The sequence below is a fragment of the Uranotaenia lowii genome, chromosome 3, assembly GCF_029784155.1.
Source record: "Uranotaenia lowii strain MFRU-FL chromosome 3, ASM2978415v1, whole genome shotgun sequence".
Lineage (NCBI taxonomy): Eukaryota > Metazoa > Arthropoda > Insecta > Diptera > Culicidae > Uranotaenia > Uranotaenia lowii.
Window position 1 is genome coordinate 227,478,458 of NC_073693.1, and position 15,283 is coordinate 227,493,740.

Below are 15,283 nucleotides of genomic sequence, written 5' to 3' on the forward strand. Positions count from 1 at the left end.
GCGATTACACTTTCATTATAACTAATCGGTTGTTGCTCAAAATTTGTATATCACAAATTCAATTTTGGATAGTTTTGGGTTGCCAATATACATACTTGGACTTAAACTCGATTATTCATGCTCTGTATAAAAAGTTTGCTGTTGTTGGAATTGTGTTGGAAGGGGATGCCAAAGCGAATTTCAAAAGCTTTTAGATGGCGGTGCAATGAGTTTACAATTAAAAGCGTCTTTTTGTAAATAGACCGCTTAAATATTTAAAATCGCCTCAAATTTAATTGTGTGTTTGCCGGACATTTGATTTCAGATCGTTTTCCATTGGAAATTGGTAAGTTTGAAAGAGAAAAAATTTGTTTTGTTCTGCCGTCTGGAAATAACGATTCTTGTTTTGTTTTTTTTTCTAGGTCACAACTCGAAGGGAATCTCCGAAAAAGGATGAAACCATTGGATAAATATGGTTATGAGAGGTAATGTGGTTGTTTTTGGGCGGCTATCAGAATCCGGAAGATAGATGAAAAAGGTGCAGCAGCCGTCGGCGTACATACATATAGAATTTCGAAGAAAAAAAACATTCAGAGTGAGAGGAAGCAGCAACAAGAAGTTAAAATAATATTTTCCCTCGGTTTCGTATTTTAGCCAACCGGAAACCCCCTGACTCATTATTTTCCTTCTTCAGAGGGCCGATTGTCCGGAAGGCGGTTAGTGGCGCTAAGATTGGTTTTGGTTTGTATTATTTTTTCATGTTTTTATATAAATTATTATTAATCTACTTGTGGTTGATTCTCTTCGCAGGATAGTTTCTGTTCCGAGTGGCTGCCGGAGAAAAGCTATTGAAGGTGCTTGGAAATTATTCAATGTACTAATTCAGAGCAGAGGAGGAAGAGCTTTTTTATCGGGCCAGGTGAGGTAGAGAATCGTAAATTGTAATTCTTAATTCCTAAATTCAAATTCTTAATTTGAATCGTTCTTACTGACAAAGGTATGCCTGGAAAAATATAATTATTTTTCCTGAGAAAAAGGAAGCCAAATATGTATATTTGACCATTACCTTGAAAATTTTGTATATGCTTGCTAAATTTGTTACTCTACATAAACCTTGATTGCGAATTGATTAAATGAATCATTAAATCGAAATAGTCTCTGAATATAAAATTTTATCAGTATCAATTAAATAATATGAATTTTAAACCTACCTTGAAAGTAGACTTGGACTCAGTAGCCCGAAATGCTTTCAATATTGAAATACAAATTTAGGAGTTTTATTCTTATACAAAGCTTTTCAGTATTGTCTTAAATTATTTTTCCCGTCGAGATCCTTATCACAAACCAAATTAATTATTATTCTAAAAGATTCAATTCAACCTTTTTCCAGATTCCATGATCCCTACTTCAATCCATGCTAGAGCGTGCGGATGCAAATCCGTACTGGATGTTGAGGCCGATTGAGATGAAAATTGCGGAAACCAAGACGAACAGCCGTATAGCCCTGAATTTTTTGCCTAATATCTAGGCTGCTACTGCCTATTTCTATATTTGCCATGAAAAGGTAGGAAAAAAACTCGTAGGAGTGTAAAGTGTTCGCAAGCTTTGTATACAATAGTGTTTTGTTCCATCACTTATAAAGTAAAAGAAAATTTTATGTTTATGTATCTATATTTAATGTTGAAATAAGCAATAAAAAATTATTCTTTATCTGTTATGTGAGCAAACTGTGTTTTTATTTTCGAAAAAACTTGTCAACTTTTACTTTTCTAAAGAAATCTGAAAAATGCATGGGCATCCCCATGTCAAAATATACAGAATTGAGCAACTGACCGAAAGCTTTCAAATGTATAAAAGCTTTTTGCTCACGCTCTGCGTAAAGCGCCCAAACATAAAACTAAGTGGAGACACTTTTCCCGAAACTGTATGAAATTTTATACAGAATAGAGTAACTTTGGTTACCGTGTATATCTAACGCTCAGGGGTGCCAGAAGGGCTCGTCAAAAATCAGGACAACGCGAATCTAAAAATCAGGACTTTTCAGGACACGTCTTGATTCAAGGAAATATTAAGCAGCTTTACTTAGATTGCATAGTTAAAGGCGCAATACAAGTGCGGTGAATGCCTTAATTTATGCTACAAAACACCATTTAAATATCATCTGAACCAAAGTTTACCATAAGACCGCTGCAAACTTTGTATGAAAATTTCTAATTATTAAATTTTTACACCTCCCATAACTTGTTTTGAGTTGGTTTTGCTGCCAAAAATAGCAATAAAGATTTTGAAAGCGATTGATCCAGTCCTGAATTAGTGCAACGAGTTTTAATTTTGTATGGAAATTTGTATGAGAAAACAAAATTTTTCATTCGAAAATCGCCAGAAATAATCTGAAAGAACCAAAAAATATAACTTTGAATGGAAAATGTTTCTTGATTCTTGTATTACATTTTATGTGAACAAAGCACCAACCTAAATTGTGCCCCTGAAAAGATGTTCAATGTTTTATAAAGTTTTTGTTTTCAAAATTTATTTATTTAATGATATTGTTTTTGACTGCTTGTTTGAAAGCTGTGCAACAGTAGGATGGAAATAAAAAAAATCAAAAAACTGTTTTGCATTGCCAAGAGAATTTATTGGTTTATAAAACCTTTGCAAGAACATTTCATGCAGTTATTAACAGCTCTAGCAAGTAAAGTTTGCCATTTTTGAATACTTCTCAATGGATTCAGATTTTTTATTTTGAAATGGTTATAAATTTTCATGAAAGTCTTAGCTGCTTGGCATGTAAGCAAAAAATGAAGCTTAAGAATAGTCAAAACAAAAAATTAAAGACCGATTTAATTTCAAGCTTATTTGAATTTTCTGGATGATTTAATGTGTAAAATTTTTTACTTCTATACAAATGTTCATACAAAATTGAAACGCGTTGCGCTAACTCAGGAATCAACCAAATCATTTCAAATCTTACACTGATGCTTGGTGACCCAAATGCATCGAAAAAATAATATGGGAGCAAAAAGTCATTTTTTGTAGCGGTCTAATTACCATCTGTTAAATGGGTTTGACTATTATATTACATATTTATTCGATTTTCTCATAGTTTAACTATAAACTCGATAATATTTGAGAAATTTCATGAAAATCAGGACAATTCAGAACATTTTAGAGAGCAATTTTCAAAAATCAGGACAATTCGAGAGTTTTTGGAAAATCAGGACAAATCCTGATAAAACAGGACACCTGGCACCTCTGCTAACGCTACGTAATTATAAATTTCGATTATCTTACGACTATTTTTTTCTGGAATACTTGTAGCAGTTTGTTTTTGAATATGGATCTACAACTTATTTATTTTAGCATAGGGCAAGTTGTTATATTTGGTTGGTCCGATGAAAGAAATTCGTTTCTGCCCTAAAATTGTAGACGACCGACGGGGTTGTAAATTATTAAAAAACGGATATTGTGTGTTCTTTTAGCAGTTGTAATATTAATGTATTGGATGGTATTTGATGAGTTAATATTGTCAAAGACTTACATTATGCTTTGGAAATAGCAAAGATCTATTACTGGTAAAATGTTATGAGAATTAAATGAGTAAATTAGTTTAGTTGAGTAAAGCACGGCGAGGTTGTAAATATTTTTAAACATCTGTTTTGCAATAATTGAAGATTTTATGGATGTGATTGAGATGCTCGACCCCAAACAAAGATAAGGTTATGTAAAACTAAGTGGATTAAAGCGTAATAGAATTTTAATAAGACATGGTAAGGCACAAAATGTTGTTACCTCCAAAGAACACAGCAAACTGTATTGTCTAGATGAATATCTATGTATTTGAAGGTTTTTACTTCTTATATAAAAAAATGGTTCATATTTGGTTCTCTCTGTGGTGGAAAAACTTTCCTGGACGAGTGGGAAATCATATATTTTGTTTCTAAGTAGTTTAAAGATAGTTAACAGCTGATGAAATACACAGATAGTAATTTTAATTCATGTTCCAGGTTATCGATAATAGTGTTTGGAGATTTCCCTGTTTAGAAAAGTGCTGTGTCCTCATGTCATGTCTGTACCTAAAAGTGAGAGTTCACATATAACATTTATATAATTTATATACAAAAAAAACAGTGGACCTATATTGCGCCTACGCTGATGTTTCTCAAATCACTCTCTATAGTTTGCACTAACTTCGAATTAGATAATTTGCTATGCCGCTTATCCCATATTCATTTAGTTTTTCCAGAAAAATTTCGTGATTAAGCGCATCAAATATTTTCTTTATGTTTAAAAATAAAGGACCGACTATATTTTTAAATTTACTTTTTTGATTATGGAATCCACGAGTTCCGAGATTGCGATAAAAGTGTTCGAGCCTGCTCTGAATCCATATTGCATTGTATAGAACATAGTTAAAATTTTAAAACTTTTTAATACTATTTACTAGTAATTTTTTGAAGACTTTGCTAAAAGCGCTGAGACCTGAAATTGGTCGATAGTTATTAACATCTTCCAGATCACCTGATTTGAATATAGGAGTTACACTTGCAGTTTCTAGGTATGTTTCAGATTCAATTATTGAATTGAAAAACTTTTTCAAAATGTGAGAAAATAGAGTGCTATTATTTTTAAACACTCACTGGAACACTATCGAACCCACAGTTTTTTTTGTGTTTAGGAGTAAAAATGTCATAATTGACTTCGATTTCATCAGTAGGTTGAAGAAAAATTTAGTTCCGGACTTCGTTAATATTGGACAAAACATAAAATTTAACTTTTGGCAACACTTGATTCGATATGTGTTGTTTCTAATCAGCCTCCGTATTAAACTTAAAAAGTGATGTAAAACCCGATTCAAAAATACTGAAACTCCAATCCGCGTTACTCATATCCAAAGAACTGTCCCGGTAAACTATCGTTTCATCGTTCCTAACCGTTAACCGACGAAAATCGGTGATCAACAAGCTCTGTTTTGAAAGACATACCCTTTGTTATTTCAACAATGTCGGCAAGCAAGGCTAAACGGAGATGCGCCGAGGAAGAGCAAATGTCTCTGGAATCCGCTGTGCAGATGCTGCTGGGTCAGTTTACCGAAACAAAAACGATGATAAGCCAAATCAACACCAAGATTGATGCCGTTAAGGATGAACTCCAGGGGAAGCTTAATGCCGTGTCCGAAGAAATATCATCACTGAAAAAGGAATGCTCAACAAAGTTCAGCAGCACGGATGCATCTATCATCAACCTGCAGGTACGTGTCGACCAAATTTCGGAAACTGTCAACACTATGGAAAATCGCAACGATTTGATTCTCGCCGGTATCCCCTACTTGAAAGACGAAAATCTCTACAGTTATTTCGCGAGCATCTGCTCCCAACTTGGATTGGGCACGAATCATCCGCCAGTTCATTTGCGCCGAATGACTACTGGAAAATGCTCCGATGGTTCTGACAGTTTGATCGCAGTACAATTTTCGTTGCGGAACACGAGAGATGAGTTCTATTCCGCATACCTCAGCAAACTCAACCTCAACCTTCTCCAGCTTGGGTTCACTACGGATCGCAGAATCTACGTCAACGAGAACCTAACCGTCGCTGCTCGGAAGATAAAAAACGCTGCTGTGAGATTGAAGAAGGCAAATCAACTGAGTTCCGTCTACACCCGAATGGGCGTCGTCCATGTGAAAAAAAACGGCTGAAGGACCCCCGATAGCCGTTCGTTCCTTGGACCAGCTGAATCAGGAGTGAATCCCTACACTTTTAAAGTTTGTATTCAATGCTTTTTAAATTTTGATTGTATCCTTTTAAATTATATATGTATGTGCGAATATTGTTAGAAATTGATAGAGAAGAGTTTTCGATAACTGTTAATTATAGTTTTTATACAGTTCAGTCCTCTTGAAACAAGTGCTTTCCAATAATGACCACTTTAGCGAATCATTCCTCTAACATCCCAGGGGCTGTAATGAATGCTGCCTTACTGGAGGGAAAACTGAATATTTGCCATGGTAACGTGCAAAGCTTGTGTGCCAGAAAAATGTCGAAATTTGATGAATTAAAGCTAGCACTTCAGAGTCGTAAAATCGGAATTGCCTGCTTTACTGAGACATGGTTGACTTCAGATACCACTGATCAAGATATTTCCATACCAGGGGTGAAATTATGAATCATATTCGATTCGAGTAACCCTTTTCGAGTTGAACTCGAATCGAATTAGAATCAGTATTACGAATCTTGTTCGAGTTCTAAATTTTAAAGTACTAGATTTCGAGTATATCGGGTAGTAGATCATCACGAAACGTTCCACTCGAATCGAGATCGGTAATGCCAAAGTTGGTCGAATCGAAAGAAACTCGATTGTTTCGAGTTCCATAATCCCGCCCCAGGCTACTCTTCGACTCGAAACGATCGTTTTCATAAGCGCGGTGGAGGAATCATAGTGTACTATAGAGATTTTGTGCGGTGCGCAACAGTATTCACGACAACAATTACCCCTCATCACACAGACTTAACAGAGTGCATCGGATTGGAGGTTACTACAGTTGATGCTAAAGTTCTCTTGATTGTTGTTTATAATCCCCCGGGCAACAACTGCAATGAATTTCTTCAAGAGAAGCTAAACTTTTTCGGAGCTCAGTACGAGCATATCATCATCATAGGAGATTTCAACATAAATCTTTTGCAATCTAGTTCAAGACGAAGCAGTTTTGAGTCTGTCCTTCGAACTTTTTCGCTACATACTCTAGGAGATATGGGCACACATTTTAATGACAGTGGATGTAGTCAAATTGACCTTATCATTTCCAACAACGTACAAGACGTGATTCGCTTCGGTCAAGTCAGCTTTCCTGCTTTGATGTCGAACCACGATTTAATCTATGCTAGCTTTGATTTTCAAGTAGACTCAGTTCAGAACCTACCAACCACCTACCGAGACTATGTAAATTTCGACGCTCTTGCTCTGCGGTATGCTGCAACATCAATTCCGTGGGAGGACTTCTATGCTTTGGAAAACACCGATAATATGCTAGACTTTTTTGTTGAGAGCATAAAGAGATTGCATGAACAGCATATTCCAGTACGTTTTTCCAAGACTCGAAAGAAAGATAACCCTTGGTTTACGCGTGCCGTGCGCTTAGCGATCTATGAACGGAACATTGCTTATAAAGATTGGTTAAATGCTTGTATTGTAACAAAAGCTCAAAAAAGGACTCAATTCAAAATTCTACGAAACCGGGCAACTTCACTCATGGTTAAAGCTAAAAGCGAATATGTTTCAAATCATCTTCGTGGATGTAATTCTACTACACATCTCTGGAAACGAGTTCGCAGTCTAGGCGTGGGTAAAGATTCTTCACCTAAACCATGCTTATTTGATCCTGATGAAATCAACCAAATGTTTCTAAACAATCACACTGCTCCATGCGAAAGTACCGCTATCCTGGTGTTACCTGAAATAAGAAACAGTTTTTCTTTTCGTCCTTTGTTTGGTTGGGAAGTCGTGAATGCTATCTGGAATATTAAATCCAATGCCATGGGACTCGACGATATTCCTATAAAGTTTGTAAAAATCCTATTACCGCTAATCCAAGAACCCATTACTCATCTTTTTAACAAAATTATCTCAACACAACAATTTCCAAAAGGCTGGAAGACATCAAAAATTCTTCCACTTAAGAAAAAATCGCACCTAAATGCTATTGACAATCTACGCCCAATAAGCATTCTATGTTCGCTTTCAAAAGCATTTGAAAAATTTCTAGAGAACCAAATACGAACTTTTATCAACGAAAATAATCTCCTGTCCAAGTTTCAAGCTGGATTTAGACCTGGACAAAGTGTTAAAACCGCAACACTACGAGTGAGTGATGATGTTGGTGCGGTATTGGATTGTAAAGGCACTGCAGTTTTACTACTGTTAGATTTTTCTAAGGCCTTCGATACCATAAGTCATTCGAAGCTGTGTCAAAAACTCTCAGTTAATTTCAAGTTCAATGCAAATGCTATTAAACTAGTATCTTCCTACCTTCGTGGACGAAAACAAATAGTTTTCTGCGGAAATAGTCGCTCAAATAGTGCATCTGTCATCTCCGGCGTTCCGCAAGGATCTGTGCTCGGACCTTTGCTGTTTTCCTGCTACATCAACGACCTTCCAGATGTCTTAAAATATTGCTCAATCCAAATTTTCGCTGATGATGTACAACTATACATAGCTAGATATGACTACTCGACTAATGAGTTTATACGGATGATGAACGATGATCTAACCCGTGTTTCCACGTGGGCTTCATCAAATCTACTGCATGTTAATCACAGCAAAAGTAATGTACTGTTGCTAGCCAGAAACCAGAATAATAACCTCGGACCTGTGGAAAATGTGGTAGTGGACGGAATTGTATTAGAGTTTAAAGACAGAGCCCTTAACCTTGGTACAATTTTTCAACGAAACCTAGAGAGTGGAGCGATATGGTTACTCAACAGTGCGGAAAAATATATGCTTCATTGAGGACCCTGAACCAAAAAACGTACTCAGCTTCAACTGAAACAAAGTTATTGCTCTTCAAAAGCTTGATTTTTCCACATTTTATTTTTGGAGATGTTTTCTGCGTTAACATAAATGCCCCCGCTTATAACAAGCTACGTGTCGCACTGAACTCATGTGTTCGTTATGTTTACGGCCTTAAAAGATACGAACATGTCTCTCATCTGCAAAGAAACCTTATTGGATGCCCGCTACATATTTTTTTCGCCTACCGAGCCTGTGTCTTCATTTGGAAGTTAATCAACAAAAGGACACCAGAGATGCTGTACCAGAAACTTCGGATGCCACAAAGTAGGAGACTCCCTAACCTGATTATTCCAGCGAACAACACAGCCAACTACGCGGGATCATTTTTTGTTAGAGGAGTGGTTAATTGGAACTTGCTACCTACGACGATTCAAAGGTCACCAACAGAAGTAGCTTTCAAGAAGGACTGTTTAGCTTTTTACAACCGTTAGTAGTTTAAAACGCACAAATAATCGGATGTAGTAATTTTAAAAAGGGAAACCTTACGCTACTGGACAATAAAGAATAATAATAATAATAATAATTTCAATGGGTACTTCCTTTGCAAAATCTGGTCCAATCGATGAGAAATATTCGTCAATCTTATCACCAACACGTTTTTGACCTATTATGAGCTCTTATCCATCTGTGAGAGTGATTGGTGAAGATGTTTTAGAATTTCCTAAGAGCTGATTTATATTATACCAAAGTTAAGAGTGGGTAGTATCATTCAGTAATCGTTCATAAAACAGCCGTTTAGACGTTTTCTTTTTATGATACACCATTTTGTTTATGTGTTACAGCATTTCTTTTAGGTTACAATCATATGGATGGTTTTTTAATCGTTTTATATAATTATTTTTAAGCTTCATATGAGCCCATAGGTCATATGACGTCCCAGGACAGTTCCCCATCATCTCTTCAGGTTTTTTTTTGTAAATAAATGAAAAATTCTAACAATATTTTGTATCCACGTTATTATTACTTTCCGTGTTCATTAATTTTACCTTGTCAAAATTTTCAGCATCCATTTTTTGTAATTTTAATTAATACGGAACAATTATAACAAAAATACTTATTCCAGTATATAAATCGTAAGAGTATAATATGAGCATCATTAAATCATATTTTCACAGGAATGGAAAACTCTCAACTTTTCCCAGAAAAAGATTTCTAAAATGTTGATTATGGGTACATATGATCCCTCGAGTTCAAAACGGTTCTTCTGAATGGATCAAGATCATTGCTGATTACGTGATTACTTATATTTATCCAATGACCAACATTTATCCAACACTATCTGAAGAAATGAGCAGAAATAATTAATTTTCTCGTAATTATAGAAAAAAGCGCCTTAAAGTATGCAAAATAAATAGAGGGTTGAGAAGAAGTTATAGAATTTTCTTCTTCTAACAGTTATAAATTGGGAAATGAGAATCAACATGATCAAAATAGTAAATTTACATTCTATCTTGGGGTTTTGATTGATTTTTTCCCAAGGATTAGAGTTTCCTGAATAAAGGATCAAGCCTCCTTCAATAGGGGATCAACTCTCCCTTAACTTAAAAAAAATGCAATTTTTTTCCAAAAGGATATGATGAAAATAAGAAAAGGCGATCAAGTATCTCCATTCTCCCCTAACGTTTTCCTTAACACATTGTGGACCAAATTCGAAAAATTCGTTTTTGTTTTGCTTGACGCGGGTGTGTTTTACTTAGAAGCATATTTCTAATGTGATACTTTTTAAAAAAAAAAAAGCACTTTATTTTACAAAGTTTTGTATTACTTTTTCGATATTTTAAAGATACTAAATATTTAAAATTTAAACCCATCGATTATGATAGAGGATGCCAAAGTTTGGTGTTTTCGGGTTTTCGGTCCTTAATGTGTCAACGTAAACAAAGACAGGAATACAATGTTTTTTTTTTCATAGCAAATATTGGGAAGAATATCAAAAAAGAACTGTGAGTTTTTTAAACAAAACTTATTTTCAACTTTCTCGTTAATGTTTAACAATTGTCGAAAAAAGGACTTTTACTTGTTTAACTTATTTTCAAACTAGTTTTTTTTCTTAAAAAAAGTTGTTCTCACATTTGTGAACATCATTTTGATTAAATGAAGTTGGAATGAAATTCAAAAAAAAAGGTTAAACATTTTTAATCAAATAACATTATTTCATTTCAAAGCGTTTAAGGATCGTGTAAGAGATGACTATCTTCAGAGAAATTTTTGACAGTTAGATATTTTAACAAATGGATAATTATGAGGGGCTTGGCTTTATAAGATAATTTTGTAAAGGCAACCCTACTGCACATTGCCCGCTAGTTTGTCCTGCTATAAAATTAAAAGGAGGAGCAAGGAATTGAAGGAGCCCGAAACGATGCCAAATGCCAGCAGTTTGCTTGGGAAAGGCGTCGACGGCCATTTGGCCAAGTCGGGCCAGGCGTGCTGGAAGAACCTCTTAGCTTCTCTCGGGCCAGCCATTCAAGAGGGAGCGAGAGATCCATAAATATTTTCCCTTGTAACTTTTGGTGTCCGGAACCTCCTGTGAGCTCCTTCTACAAGCTCTTTCTGAGTGGTGCATCATCCCACTTTGCCGTTCCGCTCTGCTCCGTATCGTTCTTCATTAATAGTCCGAACGGGTTCTGCTCCAAGGAAGCAAGGCCATTTCGGCATGCAGTCGGATCCCCCGGCCTGGAGATGCCGTTGTTAGTGCTGCTGCAGTACTGAGCAAAGTGATAGAAACGGTGCCAACATATTTGATCGAATTAGCATTGATTCCAAACGGCTTCCCGGTTGAATGAGCTTTTGGCTTGGTGGCAAAATTTTGCTGTAGCAGATTTTCATTCTGAACTTTGAAGCAAAACAAATTCCAATCGTCTGAATGTGCGGTTTTCGGTTTCAATAATTGGAAGTTAAGTATTGCTGAAAACTTTGAAGGTATTAAACATCACTCAAAAACAATAATTCTTATGCCTCTGCATGTCTCTGTCTGGCTCAGTCAAAATGAGTGATTTTCGGAACATTGCTTGCATCACCCTGACTAAAAAGTTCACCAACTAAAGCCTAGTTCATTTAGAAATGGGACAATTACGAATGCGTGTATCTCAAAAAACATTAGTTTGATCTAAATACTTCATCTTATCATCTTATGATAATTCATAAAAATTTTTGAAATAAATATCAACCGTTTTTGAGTAAGAATTTTTTTTTTTGCTTTATACTTGGTTATTCACATCGGCCAGCGCACACTTTTTTCAGTCATGATATTAATCATTTTTTTCTACCTTATACTTCGTCTAATCTGTATTTTAGGTGGCTGCATCCTCTTCCTTCAATTTCTGCTACTTTTCGGTCCAATCCTTCTCTTTTGAAAAAAACTTAGGGCAATTTGGTTGAATAAACTGTTTCGAGATTAACAAAACTTGATTATTTTTGAATCAATTGAATTTAAATTTAAAATTAAATTTTTAAGCGAACATCTAGGAATATTACACTCATCGAGAGAAGATGTAATGGCTTTCGCGTTTCGATTATGCGGTTGGGTTAAGTTTTGATGCTCGCGTTGTTTGATTGCTAACCTAATTATATACACTTAAATTTAAAAAAAAAATCTGAGTGCTTTGAAATTCATAAGTAATATAATAATCAAATTTCAACGCATGATGAATAACGCAAAAAATCGAGGTGGCTTCCTACGATGAAGTGCGAAAATCGTGGCTCCAGAGAGTAATTGAAGCTGTCAGAGGAAGTTCCATTTTTTCTATTGTGTTCTTATGATCAGACACTGGATGCGTTAAATAACTAAACAGGATCTTACTCATGTGAATCTTGAAAATTTGGTATTTAAGCTGTTAAATTATAGTCGTGGCTCCAGAGAGCGTCAATATTCTTGATTTTCTTCCAATCGTTCGTCAATTAACACTTTTATCTTATAAGACACAGAAATAGGATAAAATTCTACATCGTACTGTAGCTTGAAACCGTGAAGAGTGTTCCATATTCTGCTGTTGCTGTTTGCTCAGACTATGTTTCAATCACGTGCGCCTTCGAATGTGCACTTCAAACGGACTCCGCCACCATTCCAGGAGGAATTCTTCTGCTGGAATCCCAGAAAAGGGAGGGAGCCAGGAAACTTCTACCAAGATGAGCGTGAGACCGTCTCGTGGTGGTTTGCGCCTCGCAGAAAACCCTGGCGCGCGAGTCTGCTGTGATAATAAAGATAAGGGATAAACGGGAGGAAAATATTCGTACGTGCACGGAATGAATCCTCCATTCATTCGGTTTGTTCCTTTTCCCCCTTTTCTGATGAGGCAATGCGTTGCGTTTTTGTTTGGACAGTCCTTAGCATCCGTTGTCGGCCGATTGCGGAATGGTCCAATTCTCAGCCCCCTCAGCAGACGACTGTCGTCAAGTTCCATCGGAATCCTTCGGAGAATTGTAACCGGTTTTCTGTCGAATTTTATTGGATTCTTGCGGTTGCGAAAAGATCGGTGCGGAAGATTGGAAATTCTGAACGTTAATGTACTCACAAAACGCTGTCTGGCAGACTGTTCGATCTTCATGTTACTTTCATAGAGTGGAACCACACGTTCGTTTCGGTTAGTTCGGTGTTAGTTTTCTTAGCGAAAAATCTTTTAGCTTTCAAAGCAATTTACTGTGAACGAGCTAAGAAGATGGACTGTGAATGTTTGGCGAACTACATATTGACAATAATTATGTTAACTGAAATATTTATTCAATCAAAGTATGAGATAATGAAGTTGCATTATTAAAACAAAATTTTTGAACTCATTTACTATCTTAATTATTCAAATTTTCATCGTGTCATATTGTGTTCATATAGTTAGGATAAACACTGACGAATTTCATTCCTGCAGTAAAGGATATGTTTGTGGATGTGTTTTAGATTTCAGTTTTACATTTATATTTTTTTAACCGATTTCCGTTGCTTTAGATAGAAATTCAGCAGGATCAAAAAGGGGTAGAAATTTTAAAGTATTCGAAAATACTAAAATTAATCAAAATTCCCTTTTTCAAGAAAACTCCAAAGCATCAAGAATGAAAAACAAGATTATTTCTACTCGACGATAGCTGTTGAACGCTTGATGAAATCTTATATATTTAGATAAACAAGGCATAGAAAACGGGAACAATGTATAATAGAATAAGAGAAAATATATTCCTTGATAAAAACTCTATCTATTAGTATATGAGGGAGTAAAATTTTAAACTTAAAATCAGACCTTAATTTCCAATTGAATTCAAATATTACAATAAAAAACAGTAGAAAACAGAATTTTGAACTCAGATTAAAAGTCATGCGCTTCTCCTACGCAAGGAGTGTATTCGAAAAAAAATTCAACACTTTGTTTTGTGAATATTTTTTGAAAGTATGAAAGGAAATTGAGGAAATTTTCAGTGAAGCTGTCTAGTAACAAAATGTTTACATTTGCAAATTTTTGTGATGTACTGTAAGTAATTTTTGGTTTTGAGAAAGCTCCCACTGAAGAAATTTTTTGACTTTCAATTTTGAGCATCACGTGCGTCATCTATAATATATACTATAAATCAACCTTTTCCAAATCCAAATCAAGGCCATTTTTGACAAGGTGTTTTTGTTTTCTGAAACTTGATCTTCAAAATTACTCAAAACTTTTTATTTGGTCGAAGCCTCATCAAATTTAGCCGATTGCCTTCCTTCCTTAACTTTGTTAGACCTATTGAAGTGCTATACAGGGAAAATGGTCACATTTGGAGGCAATCTTCCTTGTATATTTAGTCATTCATCGTGTCAATTATATGAAACACTGACTGATTTGCTGTTTCCCAGATCATTAACTAACTTGACGTACTTGAGAACTCTCCGGAAAACCCAATGAAAATTTTATTACTTGAAACCTGCAAGGTATGTATGTATGTATGTAAAGGTCCCCCATCGGTAGCAAGGTCCTGCCTATGGCTGTGTGGCTTGGCCTTTGAATTTCTTCTAGGGGTTCCACGGTCCGATGGTTCGTCGAAAGAAGGCATCCAACCCGCAGAAACCTATAATGGCCGGCTACCCGTGCCGCTTGCAATTATTTCTTTGGGTTATCCCCAGATGCATTCCTTCTAAAATATATATTTATCTGATCTGCAGATTAAGGAACAATAAACAACAAGAAATATGAGCATATAATGTAACATTTATATTAATAATAATAATAATATAAAGAAAAAACAAAATTACAGTAATGATTATCATGATATTTGAAAAGGATACGAGTTGATGCTGATATTGATCTCAATCTCAGTTAAGTTTTGCAGTAGTGGGACACCATAAAACACTTATTGATTTCAAATTTATGAATAAACATGGAACGAACTCACCAATATATCACAGATTTCGTTTCATGCCTGCAGGTTTCCTCTTGTCACATTCCTGTTCCCTATACCCGAACCTTTTCACCACTCAACAAACGCAACAAAATTTAATCGTATTGGAAAGATTAAGCGTTTGTTTAATTAGCCCGCCAACACTTGCACTATACATTGCATCAAAACTTGTTAGCAATTTTTCTGCATGAAGCGTTCGATAAAACACACCGCCATTTTCTCAATTTTTTCAGCACTAAATATTCGTCCTCAAATCACAACTTTCCAACTTTATCCACTTAAAACGTTTGATTAAACATCACACCGAGGCATCTTACACCTGTCAATCACAATTCGAATCTGCATAACCGAATCTTCCATTGCACTACACCCATCAACCCTTCAA

At 35.5% G+C, this 15,283-nt stretch overlaps 1 long non-coding RNA gene across 1 annotated transcript; it reads left to right on the forward strand.

Moving 5' to 3' along the window:
- The first annotated feature begins 413 nt into the window (after positions 1-413).
- On the forward strand, positions 414-1,594 carry LOC129758227 (uncharacterized). The gene is made up of 3 exons (XR_008739918.1): positions 414-720; positions 790-898; positions 1,370-1,594. It is a non-coding gene; the product is annotated as an uncharacterized LOC129758227 (long non-coding RNA).
- Positions 1,595-15,283: the final 13,689 nt, after the last annotated feature.